The following is a 4,644-nucleotide window of genomic DNA, read 5'->3' on the forward strand; positions in this document are numbered from 1 at the left end:
TTTTCCTTTTTGCCAAGTTTGTCACCCACCAGCCCTTCCTGCCTTGTGCATATAGCACAGACCTGTAGACCTGGCTGTCTTAGAATTTGTAGAGTAGGGTGACCTCAAATTCAAGAGATCTTAATCGCTAGGATTAGTGCTGTGTGCCACCATGCCCAGATATATTCTTTAAAGGTTGGTTTTAAAAACATTAATTTTGAAGCCGGGTGATGGTGGCGCATGCCTTTAATCCCAGCACTCAGGAGGCAGAGGCAGGCGGATCTCTGTGAGTTCAAGGCCAGCCTGGTCTATAGACCTAGTTCCAAAGCTACAGAGAAACCCTGTCTTGTTTCGGAAAACAAAACAAAAACAAACAAACAAACAAAAAAACCCAACAATTTTGAGTCAAGAATCTAACACACATTGGGCAAGCCCTCTTCTACCACCGAGCTGTATTCCCAGGCCCCATAATAAGAAATCATTTTTTAAAAAATCAAGATATAGCAGATAAAGGTGCTTGATGTCAAAAGAACCTGAATTCAGTCACTAGAACCCATTGGCGAAAGGAGAGAATGGACTCCCAGAAGCTGTCCGCTGATCTTTATATATGTACAAGCCCGCCCCGCCATCAAAAATAACAGATTTAGGTGTATGCCTATAATCCCAGTGCTTAGGAAGCAGAGGCAGGAGGATTGACACACATTTGAGTCAGCCTGGTCTACATAGCAGGTTCCAGTTCAGTTGGGGTTATGTAGTGTGACTCTGTCTCAAAAAACAAAGGCAAGATAGAACCAAAACGTCTAAGATTAACCATGCGGGGGTCTGGAGAGATGGCCCAGCAATTGAGAGAGCTGCTTCTTTCAGGGAACTGGGTTCCTTTCCCAGCACCCACACAGTGACTCACAACCACCTATAACTCCAGTTCCAGGGGATCTGATGCCCTCTTCTGACCTCAGGCCTCAGGCTCACAGGTCACACGTCTGCATGTATGTAGATAAAACACTTGTGCACAGGAAATTGAAATTAAAAAAAAAGAAGAGATTAATCATATAGGGTCTGGCCACAGAGTTTATCAGGAAAAGGCGCTTGCTGCCAAGTGTAGTTCCCCAGAATTCACATTACAGGATGGAACTAACTCTTAAAAGTTGTCCTCTGGGCAAGGTGGTGGTGGCACACACCTTTTATCCCAGCACTCAAAAGGCAGAAGAACAGATCTCTGTAAGTTCTAGGCCAGCCAAGGCTACACAGTAAGACCCTGGCTTGACTAATAGAGGGTGCAATCTATTGGGCGAGGAGGTCATTGTTGGCGGAGACTGTTTGTTTCCAACTGCACAGACCTGAAATAATCACACAAACTATATTATTTGCAATACTGTTTGGCCAATAGCTTAAGCATATTTCTAGCTAGCTCTTACATCTTAAATCAACCCATTTCTATTAGTTTATATCTTACCACGAGGCTTGTATTTTACGGGCAAAGTTCCAGTGCCTCTGTCTCCTGCTGCAGCTACATGGCCTCTCACTGACTCTGCCTTCTTTCCTCTTCTATCTGCTTGGAATTTCTGCTTTGCTCTATTCAGCTAAAGCCATTGGCCGAAACAGCTTCTTTATTAACCAATGACAATAAAGCATATTCACAGCATACAGAGAGGAGCCCCACATCAGGTTGTAGCAGAGTAGCTCATAGCATTGTAGATAGGAAGTTGATAGAACCAAACAGAAAGGAGCCAACATAAGACTTAGCCTCCAAGAAGAGCCACCCGCAACAAACTACCCACTTCCTCCAAGCAGACTCCACCTCCCACAGTTCCATCACTTCCCAAGAGCCCATTCAAATTCTGAACGGTTCACTCATTCAATAGGTCAGAGTTCTTAGGTTCCAACCGAGTCTGGAAGCCTCCTCATAAACTCCATGTGCTGTGCAAGTAGCCTAGGTATTCCTCCTCTCAGACAAGCTATGTCATCGCTCCTTCCACATTTGTCTGTTTCTGTTGCTATAACACAACACCTGAAACCAGACTGATGGTGCAGCTCCGTGTTAGAGTGCTTGCCTGGCAAGTGTGGGGCCCTGGATCCATCTGCAGTACTGAAAAATTAAACAAGCCCAAAACTGTGAAAACTGATAATATGTTTACATATATATATATATACACACGGTGTTGGAGAGACGGCTCGGTGGCGGAGAGCACTTGCTGCTCTTGCAGAGGACCTGAGTTCAGTACCGAGCACCCACATGGAAGCTCACAACTGCCCGAAACTCCAGCTCTGGAGGATCTGATGCCCTCTTGTGGCCTTTCAGGGCACCTGCAACACTTACATAAATGCACAGGCATTTACACATAAATAAAAATAAAACAAATCCCCCCCCACACACACACAGTTTATCTGGGTCATGGTTCTAGAGGCTGCAGAGTCCACAAGCATGGAGCCAGTATCTACTTAGCATATGCAGGGTGCACCCCAAAATGGAGGAAGCCATTCCACATCGAGGAAGAGGTTCTCTTTTCTCTTCTCTCCTTCTTAGAAAGTTGTTAATGCCATTACAGGAGCAATGCCTTCATAGTATTTTCTTTTCTTCTTTTTTTATGAGGGGGGGGCTGAGAGGGTTTCTCTGTAGCTTTGGAGTCTGTTCTGGAACTTGCTCTGTAGACCAGGCTGGCCTTGAACTCACAAAGATCCACCTATCTCTGCCTCCTGAGTGCTGGGATTAAAGGCAAGCGCCACCAACTCCAGTTTATAATCTTATCTAGTACTAATTGTGTTAGCCTTCAACCGTTAACATGAATTTGAAGATTGAATTTATCTGGATTCCAGAACCAGATAAAACCTCAGCAAAGGACACAACAGAACTTAGACCAAATTCTGTGTTGGAGGCAGCACCTGCCTCTAAATCCGTGGTTCTTGGCCTTCCTAATGCTGTGACCCTTTAATATAATTCCTCATGTTGTGGGGACCTCCAACCATAAAATTATTTTGATGCTACTTCATAACCACAATTTTGCTGCTGTTATGAATCATCCTAATGTAAATATCTGTATTTTCCAATGGTCTTAGGTGACCCTTGTGAAAGGGCCGTTTGACCCCCAAAGGGGTCATGATCAGCAGGTAGAGAACCAGTGCTCTAAGTGGAGGAAGAGAGAGGGATTATTGCACCCCTCTGATTTTTCTGCCAAAAGTAACAGTCTAGTGCTGGAGTCTTCAGAAAGCCCTTTCAGGTCTGGGAATGTAACTCAATAAGTGGTGGGATTTATTTATTTTGGAACTTTTTTAAAAAAACAAGGTCATACAGCTCTGGTTGTCCTGCAACTCACTAGGTAGACTGGTGCCGGGATGAAAGGCCCGGTCTGTATTTTTTTTGTTAATTATGTATATATGTGTGTCTGTCTGTGTGTGAACTGAATCCCTTCGAGCAGGGGTTACTGGACAGGAGCTGCAGGAGGCTGTGAGTTCAAGGATGTGGGTGCTGGAAAGAGCAAGCAATTTAACCACTGACCCATCTCTCCAGGTTGATTTATTTATGTCTATGTATGATGTTTTTGAGACATGAAGAACCAGCCTGCCTCCATCTTAGGCTTAAAAGCCATTTTATAGTAAAGACAAACTAGGTTCATTCCTGTTTATAATTAAACCCGTTTCTCAAAGACTAGGTTATGTCTCACCTGTAACCTTAACTACAAAAGGTTCTTTACTGCTTGTTCCACGAAAACCCAATCGTGTCAAAAAGTTAATTACCATCTTACAACCCTACCTTTGTGTCGAAAGGGTTGTTATGGCAACCTTCTTGTCCACTTGTTGTTATGACCACCTTGCAACCCTGTCTTTGTTTCAGGAGGTCTTCTAACTTCTGATGCTATGCTCTGCTCCTATAACCTGCCAATTTTACCTGCCAAGTCCTCCATTTGGAAACCTCCTACCCTTGAGCTATAAAAATCTTGTCTTCCTCACATTCAATGCTGACCTCCCAAATTAGGCCTTAGGGGGAGGCAGCCATGTACATGAATTTAAAAGCTTGCTTTCATCCATTTGGCCATGATTTGGGTTGGTCGTCTTTCTCATCCCATCTTTGGGATTAACAACATACTAGCTGGTGTGGGATTTATTGTGAGGCTCACACCCATCGGGGATTTCTCCGTGTAATCCTAGCTGTCCTGAAACTCGCTCACTAGACCAAGCTGGCCTCAACCTCAGCGACCTGCCTGCCTCTGCCCCCACAGCCGGTCTAGCTTGTTTTTCTTTTGATAGAAGGGCCTAATGTATCCCAGACCGCTCTCAACTCAGTCTGTATCTGTGATCTTGGTCTTCGTGTGGTGTTGGAGATCGAACCCAGGAACTTGTGCATCCTAGATAATCTCTCTACCATCTGAGGCAGACTATTGCTATGCAGCTGTCCTGGCAGGAAGGCTGTGGGGCTTCACCTTTACAAGGGAGGTTTTCAGATTAAGGGTCTCGAGAATTAAAACGACAATCTGCAAGCTCGCCTCCTTCTGTTCTAAGACATGTCCTCTACCGCGAGTAAACCACCCCGCCTCGTGCCTCGGTTTCCCCCAAAGCAGAGCTCGAAATGGCACTTTCCCATCGTCAGCACATCCTCTGACGTCCCTCTGCAGAGCTCCGCCTGTTCGGTGCTCTGATTGACAGCCTGCCTCACCAATCTGCGCACGGAGG

This window comes from Myodes glareolus, chromosome 3 (assembly GCF_982192425.1).
Source record: "Myodes glareolus chromosome 3, mMyoGla1.1, whole genome shotgun sequence".
Lineage (NCBI taxonomy): Eukaryota > Metazoa > Chordata > Mammalia > Rodentia > Cricetidae > Myodes > Myodes glareolus.